The sequence below is a fragment of the Macaca nemestrina genome, chromosome 3 (assembly GCF_043159975.1).
Source record: "Macaca nemestrina isolate mMacNem1 chromosome 3, mMacNem.hap1, whole genome shotgun sequence".
Classification (NCBI taxonomy): Eukaryota; Metazoa; Chordata; class Mammalia; order Primates; family Cercopithecidae; genus Macaca; species Macaca nemestrina.
The window spans coordinates 157,829,807-157,848,151 of NC_092127.1; the positions used below are offsets into that span (position 1 = coordinate 157,829,807).

The 18,345-nt window shown below is 43.4% G+C and overlaps 1 long non-coding RNA gene across 3 annotated transcripts in view; it reads right to left on the minus strand.

Annotated features, from left to right (window-relative positions):
• Positions 1-507: 507 nt before the first annotated feature.
• Positions 508-18,345, minus strand: part of LOC139362434 (uncharacterized) — a 32,938-nt gene continuing 15,100 nt past the window's right edge. For 2 of the 3 annotated variants that reach the window (XR_011621348.1, XR_011621347.1), the window contains 3 exons: positions 14,995-15,139; positions 13,455-13,580; positions 508-1,336 (listed from right to left, as the gene is read on the minus strand). This is a non-coding gene — a long non-coding RNA (uncharacterized lncRNA). The remainder of the gene's footprint in view (positions 1,337-13,454; positions 13,581-14,994; positions 15,140-18,345) is intronic. The other variant, XR_011621349.1, reaches the window with a different exon arrangement.

An 18,345-nucleotide genomic window follows, 5' to 3' on the forward strand; every position in this document is an offset into this window, starting at 1 on the left:
TGGGATTACAGACATCCGCCACCACGCCTGGCTAATTTTAGTACTTTTAGTAGAGACATGGTTCCACCATGTTAGCCAGGCTGCTCTCAAACTCCTGACCTCAGGTAATCCACCTGCCTTGGCCTCCCAAAGTGCTGGGATTACAGGCGTGAACCACTGTGCCTGGCCTAATTTTTTTATTTTTGGAAGAGATGGGGCCTTACTACGTTACCCAGGCTGGTCTTAAACTCCTGGGCTCAAGTGATCCTCCTGCCTTAGACTCCCTTGTGCTGGGAGTACAGGCACCCACCCCGTGCCCAGCTAATTTTTGTATTTTTTGTAGAGATGGGGTTTTCCTATGTCACCCAGGCTGGTCTGGAACTCCTGGGCTCAAGCGATCTGCCCAATTTGGCCTCCCAAAGTGCTGGGAATACAGGCGTGAGCTACCACACTCGGCCAGACTCGGGTTATAGAAGATGATTTTTATGAAGATTTTGCTTTGTTATGTATAATATAACCCCCATTATTTATTAATGCTTCCAAAGTTGGGATTTTTGTTGTTACTGTTTTGTAATGAGACCATGTGTGACACTGGTCTCAAGGAAGGCCCTGGGGGAGAGCGCGCTAACCCCAAGGTAGCTCCACTGCACTCGCATTACAGGAGGGTCTCGGAGAATTTGGTGTCCAAGTGTCACTTTTGGAGTGGTGGAACTGGAATTGGAATTCAGCCTCAGCTGACTCCAAGGCCCATACTCGACCCTGCAGGTGTCAGATCAAGGAAAGTAGGATTCCTATCAGGAAGAAAGAATGCTTAGTTTAGGTCCACTTATTTTTCAGTGAATTTATGCTGTGCCTTGTTTTTGCCACTTTTCTAAAGATTCACAAACCATTTGTCTAATTATGCATTCCAGAATTTTGCCAAGGAAAAATGTGCTCAGAGACTTATAGGTTCTTCTTTTAGAAAACGAGGACATTAGTCCATCTTCAAACTTCTGGCACCTCTCCTGTCCCCAGTAAAGTTGCCACCACATTTCACATTGTTTCAGTAAGACAGAGAATGAAGTTGTGTGAAGGGGCTGGATGCTGTCTTACTTCCTCATCTGCCTGGCACGTAAATTTTTTCTTTACCACGTAGGTCCTACTCTTTCTAATTTGAGGATAATTCTCTGTAATGGAAAAATGATGGAAAAGTAGGAGTTGATTGAGTCTGCTTTTTCCTCTGTCATCTGTTATCATTATACCTTCTGTTCCTTGTTCTTCTTGCTCAGAACATTGACATTCCTGAAATTGCCATCACATATTAGTGCTACTAAACACTTTTATTACAAGTTAATATTTTTATGCCAGGTCCTTTGAGCTAAAAAAAGAAAAAAAGAAAAGAAAAAGAAAAAAAAAAAACAAGTTAATATTTTTGGACTAACCTATTACAGTGCATCACAGACAGTTTAATACAAAATCTTGCTTTTCAAAATGTCTTACCTATTCGGATGCATTTTTATAGCTGTTCCTTTATGTAACAAGTAACCGCAATTCACAGAACATCCTATTTATAATATTTCGTCTAAAATGTAGAGTTTCAGGCAGTAATTCAATCAATTTACTGCTAAAATAGAGCCCTCATAAAACGGTAGGAACAGAAAGTGAGTTCTATCTCTTAGAAAATACAAAATGATAATGCAAGAGAAAGAAGAGATACTATACTAATAGAAATTTTTAGACCATTTTTTCCTCTTCCAAGTTATTCATTCTCTCTGAGGAGGTGAACTAGTTTTACATTTTAATACTTGATTTGAATTTCTACATATTCTTTATTTTAAAAAGATATTTGCATCATTTTGTGTTTTCCTGAATGGCTAGCAAGAAACCCTCTTCAAAGTAAGTGGTTAAATTCTACGTTCAGTTGCTTCATTTGTGTGATTTTGAACCTCAAGAGTGATGACTCAGAGCTGATTCTTTGGGTGAACTTCTTACAGTTCAGCCACTGCAAAGTTTATGCTTGGCATTTTCAGCATTCTCTCTCTTTTCTGTCCTTCCTAAGCTCTCTTTATGTGGCAGGATTTTCAGTTCAGTTCAATAAACGTTTCCATAACAGCACTGTCCTTTGCATTAGACTGACTGGAGTCAGTCCCAGCCTTTAAGGTGCTCAGAGCCTAGTTGTGAAGACAGCCATGTCAATACATAACACAACAGTGTGTGATGTGTGAAACAACTGAACTATGTGCAAGGCTGTGAAATAGTGCAGAGGAGGATGTTCTCACTGTGAGGTTCAGGAAAGTGTCACAGAACACCAGCAAGTGTTGCGGGCATCAGATTTGAAAGGATGAATAGGTATGCAGCAAGAAGTCAAGGTGGAAAGGACATTCCAGGCAGCAGAAACACCATATACAAGAGCATGATGTGTGCAGGAAATAAAGAGATGTACGATGTTCTAGTGCAATGCATAAGGTGGAGAATGGGATTCAGATGTAAAGGAATTTGAACTTTGTCCTGTACTGCAGAGGGTTTTAAATGGGGAAATGACATAGTTAGAGAAAGATCTTAGAAAGAACACCCTGGCAACAACACAGAGGATTATTTGTGAAGAGCTGACTCTAGGCAGAATCACCAGTTAAGATATTATTTTATTAGTCCAGGAACTGATCTAAGAATTGGTACCGAAAAAGAGAGAATGCCAAAACTTAAGCTGACTTAGAAGTTACATTAACAGGATTCAGTGATTATTTGGATGTGGGAAAGGGAGCTGGTAAGATGGTGCGATAGTTAATTTGGGGTCAACTTGGGTGGACTAAGGGATGCCCAGATGGCTGGTAAAACATTATTTCTGGGTGTGTCTGTGAGGGTGTTTCTGGAAGAGACCAGCATTTGTATCAGTTGACTGAGTAAAGAGGTTTTGCCCTCATAAATGTGGGTGGGCATCATTTAATTCATTGGGAACCAAATAGAATAAAAAGGTGGAAGAAGAGGCCAGGCGTGGTGGCTCACATCTGTAATCCCAGCATTTTGGGAGGCTGAGGCAGGTGGATCACTTGAGGTCAGGAGTTCAATACCAGCCTGACCAACATGGTGAAACCCTATCTCTACTAAAAATACAAAAATTAACTGGGTGTGGTGGTGTGCGCCTGCAGTACCTGCTATGTAGTAGGCTGAGACAGGAGAATTGCTTGAACCCAGGAGGCAGAGGTTGCAGGGAGCCGAGATCGCATCATTGCACTCCAGCTTGGGTGACAGAGTGAGACTCCGTCACACACACACACACACACACACACACACACACACACACACACACACACACAAAGGTGGGCAAGAAGGGCAAATTCACTCTCTCTCTTTTTGAGCTGGGACATTCATCTTCTCCCATGCTTAGACACTGGAGCTCCTGGTTCTTAGGGTCTTCAAATTCCAGGACTTTTGAATTTTTTTTTTTTTTGAGACGGAGTCTCACTCTGTCGCCCAGGCTGGGGTGCAGTGGCCGGATTTCAGCTCACTGCAAGCTCCTCCTCCCGGGTTCACGCCATTCTCTTGCCTCAGCCTCCCTAGTAGCTGGGACTGCAGTCACCCGCCACCTCACCCGGCTAGTTTTTTGTATTTTTTACTAGAGACGGGGTTTCACCGTGTTAGCCAGGATGGTCTCGATCTCCTGACCTCATGATCCGCCCATCTCGGCCTCCCAAAGTGCTGGGATTACAAGCTTGAGCCACCGCGCCCGGCCGACTTTTGAATTTTCGTATCTTTATTTTTGTCTTGCTACATTCGATAAGACCTCTGAAACAATGTAATGGAAGTGGTAAATGTGGTTATCCTAGCTTCATTCCCAGTCTCGAGGAGAAAGCATTTCACTGTTTTACCATCAAATATACTAGTTGTAATTTTTGTACATGTTTCTACTTAAACTTCAAAGGAAGTGCTCATCTATTCCTAGTTCCCTGAGAATTTATGGCATGAATGGTTATTAAATTTTGTTGAATGTTGGGCTGAGCGTGGTGGCTCACGCCTGTAGGCCCAACACTTTGGGAGGCTGAGGTGAAAGGACTGCTTGAGCCCAAGGGTTCTAGACCAACTTGGGGGTAACATACTGAGACTCCATCTCTCTCTCTCTCTAAACAAAACAAAACAAAACAAAACAAAAAGCCAGGTGCAGTGGCTCACACCTCTAATCCAAGCCCTTTGGGAGGCCGAGGTGGGTGGATCACTTGAGGTCAGGAGTTCGAGGCCAGACTGACCAACATGGTGAAACCCCATCTCTACTAAAAGTATAAAAAAAAAATTAACGGCATGGTGGTGGGCATCGGCAGTCCCAGCTACTCAGGAGGCTTAGGCAGGAGAATCACTTGAACCTGGAAGGCAGAAGTTGTAGTGAGCCAAGATCATGACACTGCACTCCAGCTTGGGTGACACAGCGAGACTCTCTCAAAAAAAAAAAGAAAGAAAAAGAAAAAAAAAAAGCACCTGTGTAGCGTGGGGAAAAAAATGAAAAAAAAAAAAGAAATTTTGTCAAATGCTTTTTCTGTGTTGATAGATAAGGACCTTTCTGCATAGCTTGGTTCCTCTCTAATGCCTGGCCCCAGAGATTTCACTTAGCTCAGCGGTCCCAGACTCTCGTATCTACCACCTCGGTCAGCAGGACCGCTATGCTCTGCTCAGAATCAAGCCCTCTGCATTATAGTTAGGGAGTTGTCCCCAGGCAGACAGCTGATCAATCATGGGGCTCACCTCATGAGTTTCCTTTCTCTCAGAAATTGCAGTCTTCTGCTGTTTACTTTATACTGCCAGAATATAGTTGCTGCATATGTTTTGTCCAGTTTTACAGTTGATTTCAGGGGGAGAACTAATCCACTATCAATTGTTCCACCATGGTCAGAAGTATAAGGCAAACACAGCAAAATTTCTTTTTGAGCCAAGGTTTCACTCTTTCACCTAGGCTGGAGCGCAGTGGCATGATCATAGCTCACTGCAGCCTTGAGCTTCTGGGCACCAGGCCCAGCTAATTAAAAAAAAATTGGCCGGGTACGGTGGCTCACACCTGTAATCTTAGCACTTTGGGAGGCCAAGGTGGGCGGATCACCTGAGGTCAGGAGTTCAAGATAAGCCTGGCCAACATGGTGAAACCCATCTCTATTAAAATACAAAAAAAAAAAAAAAAAAAATTAGCTGGGCATGATGGCGGGTGCCTGTAATCCCAGCTACTCAGGAGGCTGAGACAGGAGAATCGCTTGAACATGGGAGACAGTGGTTGCAGTGAACTGGGATTGTGCCACCACATTCCAGGCTGGGCGGCTAAGCCAGACTCCATCTCAAAAAAAAAAGAAAAAAAAAATTATAGGCCGGGTGTGGTGGCTCATGCCTGCAATCCCAGTACTTTGGGAGGCCGAGGCAAGGGGATCACAAGGTCATGAGTTCGAGACCAGCCTGGCCAATATGGTGAAACCCCGTGTCTACTAAAAATACAAAAATTAGCTGGGCGTGGTGGTGGGCGCCTGTAGTTCCAGCTGCTTGGGAGGAAGAGGCAGGAGAATAGCTTGAACACGGGAGGCAGAGGTTGCAGTGAGTCAAGATCATGCCACTGCACTCTAGCCTAGGCAACAGAGTCAGACTCAATCTCAAAAAAAAAAAAAAAAAATTATAGAGATGAGGTCTCACTACATTGCCCAGGCTGGTCTCAAACTCCTGGGCCTAAGCAATCCTCCCAGGTTGGTCTCCCAGAATGCAGGGAATACAGGGCTGAACCACCATGCCCAGCCCAAACAGCAAAATTTCAGAGATGGTTTTCTCCTTCTCCTAATTATGGAATGACAAGCTTCTTTTTTTTTTATTTTCCTATATTTTCAGTTCACTGCAGCCTCCACCTCCCGGGTTCAAACATTTCTCCTGCCTCAGCCTCCTGAGTAGCTGGGACTATAGGCACATGTCACCACACCCGGCTAATTTTTGTATTTTCAGTAGAGACTAGGTTTCACCCTGTTGGCCAGGCTGGTCTCAAACTCCTGATCAGGTGATCCGCCCACCTTGGCCTCCCAAAGTCCTGGGAATACAGGCATGAGCCACCACGCCTGGTCATGGGTAATCTTATGTATCAAGTTGATTATGCCATGGGGTGCCCAGATATTTGGTAAAACATTCTCAGTGTGTCTATGAAAGTGTTTCTAGGCACATTTGAGGGCTGGGTGAGGTGGGTTATGTCTGTAATTCCAGTGCTTTGGGTGGCTGAGGTAAGAGGATCACTTAAGACCAGGAGTTTAAGATCAGCCTGGGCAACCCAGCAAGATCCTGTCTCCCTAAAACAAAATTAGCCGTACATGGTGGCACGGGCCTGTAGTCCCAGCTACTCAGGAGGCTGAAGCAGGAGGATGACTTCAGCCCAGGAGTTCAAAGCTGCAGTGAGCAAGGATCATACCACTGCACCACTCTGGCCTGGGTGACAGAGCAAGACCCTGTCTCTTAAAAAACAAACAAACAGGCTGGACGTGGTGGCTCATGCCTGTAATTCCAGCACTTTGGGAGGCCGAGACGGGTAGATCGGGGGTGAGGAGTTCGAGACCAGCCTGGCCAACATGATGAAACCCCGTTTTTACTAAAAACACAAAAATTAGCCTGGTGTGGTAGTGGGCGCCTGTAATCCCAGCTACTCGGGAGGCTGAGGCAGGAGAATCGCTTGAACCGGGGAGGCAGAGGTTGCAGTGAGCCAAGATCATGCCACTGCACTCTAGCCTGGGCGACAGAGCAAGACTCCGTCTCAAACACACACACACACACACACACACACACACACACACACACACACACACACACACTTAATATTTGAATCTGCAGGCTGAGTAAAGCAGACTGCCCTCCCTAATGTGGGTGGGTCTCATCCAATCAGTTGAAGGCCTGAACAGAACAAAAAAATTCACCAAAAAAACTGACCAAAAAAACTATCTCAAATATAAGATAATTTTTCTTCCCTTTAGACTCAAACCGAAACATTGTTGTCCTGGTTCCCAGGCCTTCAGACTCTGACTGGAACTACACCATCAGCTTTTCAGCTTGCCAACTCATCCTGTAGATCATGAAACCTATCACCCTCTACAATCACATGAACCAACTCCTTTTAATAAATCTCTTTATATATCTGCATACATATATGCATATATATGTATATACACACCCTATTAGTTGTTTTTCTCTGGGGAACCCTGCCTAATGCTACGGATATAAACATACACATACCTCTTCTTACATTTTCATGATAGTCGACAAGTGAGATTCCCTTTCAGGGAATGCTTATACAAACCCATAGGAAGCTGGGAAATACAGGGCTACAACTAAATTCTTATATTTGGTAAATCTCTTAAGGAATATGTCTGCTTCTCTGAGAGCATGGTTCTTTTCCAGAGAAACATGACAGTTCTAGGAGAAATAAAGGTGACTCAGGAGCGGCAGAACCAAAGAAGACATACCTTCAATCACTCCTAAGAGGGTTACCTTGAGAGATTAGAGTTTTAGCAACCCTCCCATAACATTTCTTGTTCACGCAACTGTCCTCCAACAATCAGCTTTTGCAATTCGCTATCTGTGGCATCATCTTTGTGGGTTTGGCAATATATTTTTGTGATCTGTCTTCTCACCATTTGGTGACTGATGGCAGCTGAGCGGGGAATGTTTTACATGAAATAAATTTTTATTTTTATTTTTTTTATTTTTTATTTTTTTTTAGACGGAGTCTCGCTCTGTCGCCCAGGCTGGAGTGCAGTGAAGTGATCTCAGCTCACTGCAAGTTCCGCCTCCCAGGTTTACACCATTCTCCTGCCTCAGCCTCCCGAGTAGCTGGGACTACAGGCGCCTGCCACCTCGCCCAGCTAGGTTTTTTTTTGTTTGTTTGTTTTGTATTTTTCAGTAGAGACAGGGTTTCACCGTGTTAGCCAGGATGGTCTCGATCTCCTGACCTCGTGATCCACCCGCCTTGGCCTCCCAAAGTGCTGGAATTACAGGCGTGAGCCACCGCGCCCAACCATTTTTTTTTTTTTTTTTTTTTTTTTTTGAGACAGAGTCTTCCTCTGTCTCCCAGGCTGGAGTGCAGTAGTGCAATCTTGGCTCACTGCAGCCTCTGCCTGCCAGGTTCAAGCGATTCTCATGCCTCAGCCTCCTGAGTTGCTGGGATTACAGGAACACACCACCATGCCTGGCTAATTTTTGTATTTTTAGTAGAAATGGGTTTCTCCATGTTGGCCAGCATGGTCTTGAACTCCTGACCTCAGGTGATCTGCCTGCCTTGGCCTCCCAAAGTGCTGGGATTACAGGTGTGAGCCACTGTGCCCGGCCACATTTTTTTTAACCCTTTCGTATGTTTGGTTTAAGTGCTATCATCAACTCACTATTAAATAAATTTGTTTTTTGATTGAGACAGGGTCTCTCTCTGTTGCCCAGGCTGGACTGTAGAGGCACAATCATGGCTCATTTCAGCCTCAAACTCCTGGGTTCAAGCAATCTTCCCACCTCAGCCTCCTGAGCAGCTGAGACAGTGTGTGCCACCACACTCAGCTGATGTTTTAATGTTTTTGTAGAGATAGCATCTCCCTATGTTGCCCAGGCTGGTCTCGAAATCCTAAGTTCAAGTGATCTTCCTGCCTTGGCCTCCCCAAATGCTGGGATTACAGAAGTGAGACACTGTGCCTAACCCCTAAATAAATGTTTTATCATTCTAGCTTTTTATCTCTAAAATGGAGATAATAATGGTATGCATATATTTAATAAATATGGCAGAACTTCAAAAAGTATGTTTTTTTTTTCTAAACAATATTATTTTACTTTTCAGATGAATTGAAATGTTGTAAATACAAATGTTATTGCAATAGCCTGGTATGATGGTACACGCCTGTAATCCCAGCACTTTGGAAGGCTAAGGTGGGCAGATCACACAAGATCAGGAATTCCAGACCCGCCTGTCCAACGTGGTGAAACCCTGTCTCTACTACTAAAAATACAAAAATTAGCTGGGCTTGGTGGCAGGCACCTGTAATGCCAGCTACTAGAGAGGCTGAGGCAGGAGAAACGCTTGAATCCAGGAGGTGGAGGTTGTGGTGAGCCGAGATTGCGCCACTGCACTCCAGCCTGGGTGACAAGAGCAATACTCCTTCTTGAAAAAAACAAAAAACAAAAACAAACAAACAAAAACCCCAAATGTTATTGCAAACACTAGAAGGCACTATTTCTCTACAGAGGCAGAAAATGAACCTAACACAAATTTCTGTTATCTTAAACTTCTCCTCTTGCCCAATTTCTATTAAAGACACAGAACAAAAAGTGCAGTGTGGCAAATTTTAAAATATAAATTTATACAATGTAATAAGCAGTGGAAAGAAAAATGAAAAGGAGGACCAGTGAGATAAAGGACATATTTTAAAAATGTAAATCCAGGCCGGGCGCGGTGGCTCAAGCCTGTAATCCCAGCACTTTGGGAGGCCGAGACTGGCGGATCACGAGGTCAGGAGATCAAGACCATCCTAGCTAACACCATGAAACCCCGTCTCTACTAAAAATACAAAAAAAAAAACTAGCCGGGAGGCGGAGCTTGCAGTGAGCTGAGATCCGGCTACTGCACCCAGCCTGGGCGGCAGAGCGAGACTCCGTCTCAAAAAAAAAAAAAAAAAAAAAAAAGTAAATCCAATAAAAAGACAGAAACAAAAAAAAGCTGTAGGCTGGGCAGGGTGGCTCACACCTATAATCCCAGCACTTTGGGAGGCTGAGGTGGGCAGATCATGAGGTCAGGAGATCGAGACCACCCTGGCTAACATGGTGAAACCCTGTCTCTACTAAAAACACAAAAAATTGGCTGGGTGCGGTGGTTCACGCCTGTAATCCCAGCACTTTGGGAGGCCGAGACGGGCGGATCATGAGGTCAGGAGATCGAGACTATCCTGGCTAACACGATGAAACCGCATCTCTACTAAAAATACAAAAAATTAGTTGGGCATGGTGGCGGCCACCTGTAGTCCCAGCTACTTGGGAGGCTGAGGTAAGAGAATGGTGTGAACCCAGGAGGCAGAGCTTGCAGTGAGCTGAGATTACGCCATTGCACTCCAGCCTGGGCAACAGAGCGAGACTCTGTCTCAAAAAATAAATAAATAAATAAATAAATAAAAAATAAGCTGTAAAAGGTGGTAAAGGAAAAAAGGGATAATGAGAAGAAAACAAAGTAGAAACAAATTTCCTCCATACAATATAATATATGGGAACTGTTTTCCATGTCATAGCCCTATGTCATATATTGAAAATGTTAATTTATAATTAATTAGTGGTTTTCTAGGTCTGCATTGCCTCCACTTTCCAATCTCACCCATCCTATTTCTCTCAACCACACCTTTCAGGAAGGTTACTGGAAGTGCATCAGGACCATAATGGAGTAAAGACAAGGATGAGGGGTTTGGAGTTACTGTGGAAATGCAAAAGTTATTTTGAAAGTACTGTCTAGCAGAAAGTAGAAGTAGACAAATTCCTGCTTTTTCTTCCCTCCATGGTCATGTCTGGACACTTACTTGGGTGAGACTTACAAAGTGATTGAAGAGATTCTGAGTGATGGAGAAATAGACTACTTGGTTAGGGCCTTTTTTTTTTCTTTTTAACTTCATGGAACTTTATGATTAGGTTTCATAGTAGCTTGACTTTCACTTCGTCTCTCTCTCCCTCTCCCCTTCTCTCTCTAAGAAATGCCTTCTACACCTTTTAATTCTTGACAATTAAAGGAAACCAGGAGGAGGCAGCAGAGAACTGGCTGTTTAGGATTTGATCTAGGTTTCAAGAGAGAACCTGAGGTTGACTTTTATTAGTCCATCTTTGTTAATCAACTTAAGGGGGAAAAAGAAAAAACAAAAAATCCCCAGAACTTGAAAATCACAGATGTATCCAAATCAAACATGTGGCTTCTAGCTTTACCTCAGAATAGTGAGAATTCCAAGAGCCTAGGCAATCGTTTGAGATTCCAATAACATTTTGCTGGCTGGGTGCAGTAGTTCATGCCTGTAATTCCAGCACTTTGGGAGGCCAAGACAGGCGGATCCCTTGAGGTCAGGAGTTTGAGACCAGCCTGGCCAACATGGTGAAACCCCGTCTCGAGTAAGCATTACTGCCTGAGTTCCGCCTCCTGTCAGATGAGTGGCAGCATTAGATTCTCGTAGGAACATGAGCCCTATTGTGAACCGTGCATGTGAGGGATCTAGGTTGCATGCTCCTTAAGAGAATCTAATGACTGATGATTTCTGGTTGACAGTTTCATCCTGAAACCATCCCCCTCCCTGTCACCCCACTCCCAGCCGGTGGAAAAACTGTCTTACAGGAAACCAGTCCCTGGTGCCAAAAAGGTTGGGGACTGCTGAGCTACAGCATTATTGGGAGAATTACATACTATGCCCAACACATAGCACAAGACCTGGCACATCAAAATTGCTCAAGATGGCCCGGGGCAGTGGCTTACGCCTATAATCCTAGCACTTTGGGAGGCTGAGGCGGGTAGGTTGCCTGAGCTCAAGAGTTCGAGACCAGCCTGGGCAACATGGCGAAACCCCATCTCTACTAAAAATGCAAAAAATTAGTCGGGTGTGTTGGTGCGCACTGTAATTCCAGCTACTCAAGAGGCTGAGGCACTACAATCACTTGAACCCGGGAGGCAGAGGTTGCAGTGAGCCAAGATCATGCCACTGTACTCCAGCCTGGGTGACAGAGTAAGGCTCTGTCTCAAAAAAAAAGCAAAAAAAAAAAAAAAAAAAAAAAGGCCAGGTGCAGTGGCTCACGCCTGTAATCCCAGCCCTCTGGGAGGCTGCGGCTGGTGGATCACTTGAGGTCAGGAGTTCGAGACCAGCTTGGCCAACATGGTGAAACCCCCTCTCTACTAAAAGTACAAAAAAAATTAGCCAGGTGTGGTGGTGGACACCTGTAATCCCAGCTACTAGGGAGGCTGAGGCAGGAGAATCACTTAAACCTGGGAGGTGGAGGTTGCAGTAAGCCAAGATTGTGCCATTGCACTACATCCTGGGTGACAGAGCAAGACTCTGTCTCAAAAATAAATAAATAAATAAAAAATTGCTCAACTATTGCTGGCTAATGACTATTAAGTTTCACTTTACCCTGTCCCTGATGACAAATCTACTCTGCTTGCAAATAATTGGCGGGCAGAGTCACCCATAATTTAATGGCAGTCCTTGCTTATGATTTTCAGTATTTGGGTGGAGAACTATTTATCAAAGCCAAGTACTGTGTGTTCTGTTTCTATGTCATGTTTATTCAATCACTAAATAACCACAGTGTCTGTCCTTGGCCTTATATTACTCAGTAGTTCTATGATTTAATCATCGAAAATGGTATCTGGTCTTAAGTTATGTTTGTAAGCAAAGTCAGTCTTCCAGTAGGAAAAGCAGACCTCCACCCATTATAGATCATTCTGCCTGGAAATTTTTGTCATAGATTTCATCCCCAGTCCAAATACAAATATTAACTTATGGTTTTCTATAGTTTTAAGGTAAGACTGCTTATATACAATGTTTTCAAAATATTGCCAAATGTCATCTCTTTTTCATTCATATTTACTGGATTCAACTGATCTTATGCTCTCTCAAAACTTTTGCTCTGGCCCTAGTTAATTTATACTCAAGAACTAAAAATTATTTCTTGGGAAGTTTCTGTTTCCAACTTCTTCCCATTTCAATTCATGGTGGATACTACAAAATATTTCACAAAACACACCAATTTATCCATGAACACTTTTCCTTACATCTTCTTACGCTCTCAGTTTAGATATGAACCATGATACCCTTAGCTTGGAGTTAGAGGAGACTCTAGATTATGTTTAAACTATATTGTATGTTTGACTATCATAACATCATTTTTTGGAATCTGACCACACTCTTGGCCAACCACACCCTGATATCACAGCAACAGAAAGTGTAGCCAAGTATTTTAATGTCAAATAAACTGCTATGTGTTGAGGATGGTTAGAATTGGAATTGAAACAGCCAGTTTTGACTTCCCTGTTAAGTAGTGGGGTTCTGAAGTCAAAATATTCTGCTTATTAGTTTTTCTCCATTTCCCCCTAAATTAAGTAACATTATATCCTTAATATATTTTGTTTCTTATCCTTTTTTGTGTTTTCCTTTAAAAAAAAAATAGACACAATGTTGCCCAGGCTGATCTCAAACTCCTGGGCTCAAGTGATCCTCCTGTCTCAGTCTCCCAAAGTGCTGGGACTATAGTCATGAGCCTAGCCTTTTTAAATCTTTTAAACAGGGCACTGATGATAATCCAACTGCATGCCCATATTGTCTTAGCATATTTTTAGTTAATATTAATATCTGACTGGGCACGGTGGCTCACACTTGTAATCCCAGCACTTTGGGAGGCCGAGGCGCGTGGATCACTTGAAGTCAGGAGTTCAAGACCAGCATGGCCAACATTGAAAAACCTTGTCTCTACTAAAAATACAAAAATTAGCAAGGTTTGGTGGTGGGCACCTGTAATTCCAGCTACTTGGGAGGCTGAGGCAGGAGAATCGCTTGAATCCGGAAGGCAGAGTTTGCAGTGAGCCGAGATTGCGCCATTGCACTCCAGCAGCCTAGGAGACAACAGCAAGACTCCATCTCAAAAAAGAAAAAAAAAAAAAGGGGAATCATAACCTATCATTAACCAAGTCTATATATTCCTTAGGCAAATTCTCCTCTACAGCGATAATGTCCTGTGAAACAAAAACCAAAAGACATACCTACATTAGCATTTTCTATAGTCGTAGTTGGAGCTCCCCTTTTTTCACTCATCTTGAAAATATAAGGCCGGGCGCGGTGGCTCAAGCCTGTAATCCCAGCACTTTGGGAGGCCGAGACGGGCGGATCACAAGGTCAGGAGATCGAGACCATCCTGGCGAACCCGGTGAAACCCCATCTCTACTAAAAAAAAAAAAAAAAACTAGCCGGGCGAGGTGGCGGGCGCCTGTAGTCCCAGCTACTCGGGAGGCTGAGGCAGGAGAATGGCGTGAACCCGGGAGGCGGAGCTTGCAGTGAGCTGAGATCCGGCCACTGCACTCCAGCCTGGGTGACAGAGCGAGACCCCGTCTCAAAAAAAAAAAAAAAAAAAAAGAAAATATAGACTACTTCTGATAATTTTTGCTGTTGCTTTCATTCAGCTTACTTCTTGGCTCTTCAAAAGAAGTTGTTTTGCTAGAGTTCTTCTCCCCAACAAACATCCGAGTCCAAGCTAAGACTATTCTCCTGTTCTAAGCCTCTCTTTATGCCTCACCAAAATTGTTAGGTTTTTCCTTTTATTTATTTATTTATTTTTACTTTGATAAACCCTTATTATTAATATTATTATTTTTTAAATTATACTTTAAGTTCTAGGGTACATGTGCATAACATGCAGGTTTGTTACATATGTATACTTGTGCCATGTTGGTGTGCTGCACCCATCAACTCGTCAGCACCCATCAATTCATCATTTACATCAGGTATAACTCCCAATGCAATCCCTCCCCCCTCCCCCCTGGTTTTTCCTTTTATACAACACATTTATTGACTTTCCTTCAGCAACAATTTCACCTTTCTTTCCTTAATCATTAACTTTAATCTGAACATTTTCCCCTAAGTAGGTCCCTCTGGTTCAGCCACTGGACTAGTCCATATGTCTGGTAGTAAGATGAGATATACACTGAGTTCCCTTCCAGTCCATTCTCAATCATAGAGGGCACATTGGATAAGTGGAGAAAATGCAGCTATCCTCTCCATTAGGCAACAAAACATTTGCACAGTTAGCTCCAACTTTACAAGACTGGGGAAGGAATACTCTGTCTCATCAATCCCTTTAGGATTTTTGTATTTAGGTTCCAATGAATAGACATGGTACATTGTCTTAGAATACTATCAAACCTCTGGGACTCTTCATTATAGACCCAGTCCAGCGACCACTGAGTAGCACTGAAAAATAAACTAGGAAAGTCTTGTATTCAAGTTCCTGTATCATCCTGGTCAAAGGACAAAATTACAACAAATGCAAAGATCTCACCTGACTTTATTGCGGTTCTAGAATTGGGCAGACCAAGCGCCGTGGCTCACACCTGTAATCCTAGCACTTTGAGAAGCTGAGGTGGGACGATCTCTTGAGTTCATGAGTTCCAGACCAGCATAGGCAACATGGCAAAACCCCGTCTCTACAAAAAATACAAAAGTTAACTAGGCATGGTGGTGAACATCTGTGGTCCTAGCTACTCAGGAGGCTGAGGTGACAGAATTGCTTGAGCCTCGGAGGTGGAGGTTGCAGTGAGCCAAGACAGTGCCACTGCACTCCGTCTGGGTGACAGAGCCAGAATTTGTCTTAAAAAAAATAAAAAAAAAAATAGGCTGGACACATTGGTTCACATCTGTAATCCCAGCACTTTGGGAGACCGAGGTAGGTGGATGGCTTGAAACCAGGAGTTTGAGAACAAACCAGCCTGGGCAACATGGCAAAACCCCATCTCTACAAAAAATACAAAAATTAGCTGGACATGGTGGCACATGCCTGTGGCCCCAGCTATTCGGGAGGCTGAGGTGGAAAGATCGCTTGAGCCTTGGAGGTGGAGGTTGGAGTGTTCCAAGATTGTGCCACTGCATTCCAGCCTGAGCAACAGTGCAAGACCCTGTCTCCAAAAAAGCCAGAATTGGGTAACACTTCATTCCATAAAATAGAATAAGTGGGCCAGGTGTGGTGGCCTGGGCATGATGGCTCCGACACACTTACTCTATCCCAGCACTTTGGCAGGCCAAGGCAGAAGGATCCCTTGAGGCCAGGAGTTTGAGACCAGCCTGGGCAACATAGCAAGACCCTGTCTCTACAAAAACAAAATTTAAAAATTAGCTGGGAGCCAGGCGCGGTGGCTCACGCCTGTAATCCCAGCACTTTGGGAGGCCGAGGCGGGCAGATCACAAGGTCAGGAGATCGAGACTACGGTGAAACCCTGAAAATACAAAAAATTAGCCGGGCCCAGTGGCAGGCGCCTGTAATCCCAGCTACTCAGGAGGCTGAGGCAGAATGGCGTGAACCTGGGAATCGGAGCTTGCAGCGAGCCGAGATCGCGCCACTGCACTCCCGAATGGGGGACAGAGCAAGACTCCATCTCAAAAAAAAAAGAAAAAAAATTAGCTGGGTATTGCGGTGGAAGGCTGTAGTTATGGCTGCCGGGGAAGTTGAGGCAGGATGATCACTTGAGCCGAGGAGGTTGAAGCTGCAGTGGGCCAAGATTGCATCACTACTCTCCACTCTCCAGCTTGGGTGACAGAGTGAGACAGTGTCTCAAAAAATAAAAATAGAAACAAAAATAAGTGTTCCAGTGAGCTGTGCAAATGGCTTTACAGACAGAGAAGAGCTGAAGAAAGCAGAAGCAAAAAACAAATAATGTATTAGTCCTCTCAAAGTTACTTTTCTTGTAAAGTGGGGGCAGGAAGACAAAATGATAGAAAAATAACTGATGAGTTAATATCTGATTCTTTAAGGCTACTTTTTCGTGTGGAAGTATTAAATCAGAGAGAACTTCATTATCATGCTTACATGAAGATTTAAACTGGCCTGTTTGGGAAACTAGTATTTATCTATTTCTCCTCACTTCCAGAAGGTCAGATAACAACTTAGTTTAGGTTTGGTGACTTATAGGTATGAACTACTGTGTGGACCTTTTGAGTTTTTGCTGTTCCAGCTGCAGAGAGGCCATTTGATCTTTGACATAGATGGTGGTATAGAAACATTTAAAACATTTTGGCTGGGCATGGTGGCTCACGCCTGTAATCCCAGCAGGCTCCCTGCCTTGGGAGGCCAAGACAGGCGGATCACTTGAGGTCAGGAGTTCGAGGCCAGCCTGGCCAACATGGCAAAATCCCGTCTCTACTAAAAATACAAAAATTAGCCGGGTATTGTGGCAGGCACCTGTAATCCCAGCTACTCAGGAGGCTGAGGCAGGAGAATTGCTTGAACCTGGGAGGCAGAGGCTGCAGTGAGCAGAGATCACACCACTGCACTCCACCCTAGGCGACACAGCAAGACTCCATCTCAAAAATAAATAAATAAATAAATAAATAAATAACAAATACATAAAATAATAATAAACATACAAAAATTAGCCAGGTATTGTGGCGCATGCCTGTAATCACAGCTACTCGGGAGGCTGAGGCAGGAGAATCACTTGAACCTGGGAGGCAGAGGTTACAGTGAGCTAAGATCACACCACTGCACTCCAGCCTGGGTGACAGAGAAGGACGCCGTCTTAAAAAAAAAACATAAAAAAGAAAAGTTTAAAAAATCACAAAGCTATTATCGTTTTTAAAAACAATATTTCTTCAATACCAGTAAATATCTGGTCAGTGTTCATATTTCCCCAACTTTCTCAAAATTTTTTTAGCAGTTGGTTTATTTATATTTATATCCTCTTACAAATTTTTGACTATTTTTGTCTTTCCACAACTTTTAGATGTATTTAGTCTTATCATATTTTCTTTCAGTTTTAAAACAACTTTTAAAAACCTCTAAACTGGTTGGGCATGGTGGCTCATACCTGTAATTCTAGCTCTTTGGGATGCTGAGGCGGGCAGATCACTTGAGGTCAGGAGTTCGAGACCAGCCTGACCAACATCGTGAAACCCCTCTCTACTAAAAATACAAAAATCAATTGGGCATGGTGGCATGCATCTATAACCCAGTTACTTGGGAGGCTGAGGCAGGAGAATCACTTGATCATGGGAGGCGGAGGTTGCAGTGAGCCGAGATCACACCACTGCATTCCAGCCTGGGTGACAATGTGAGACTCCATCGCAAACAAAACCCCAAAAACAAAAAACAAACCACCTCTAAATCATACAAAATTACCTTCCCTTTAACAAAAACCACATTTTCATGTCTTCATAAGCAAGTATCAAAAATATCATAGAAGCAACAGTTTTATGGCATTAAAACATCTAGCAGTGACAGCATAAGCCTACCTAACCAATAGACCCAGGCAAAAAATATCGGAATTAAAATTTGAAGATGTTTTTATTTTATTCTACCAACAATTAAAAACCTTATTTACCGACTTTGGGAGGCTGAAGTGGGAGGATCTCTTGAGCCCAGGAGTTTGAGACTAGCCTGGGTAACATAGCGAGAGTTCATATTTATAAAAAATAAATAAAAAAGAAAGAGAAAACAAAACTATGTTCATTTACCAAAGATTGCTAAAATCACACTTGAAAAGCATTTGGGCTTATTTGCTTAATTTATGAGCACTTCTTTATTTATAAGCCCATTTGGTACCATAGACAATATACAAACAGACATACACACATATACACATAAAGATACAAACAGTTGTGTCCTGCATGAGGGGAAAGAAAAAAGGATACAGAGAGATGC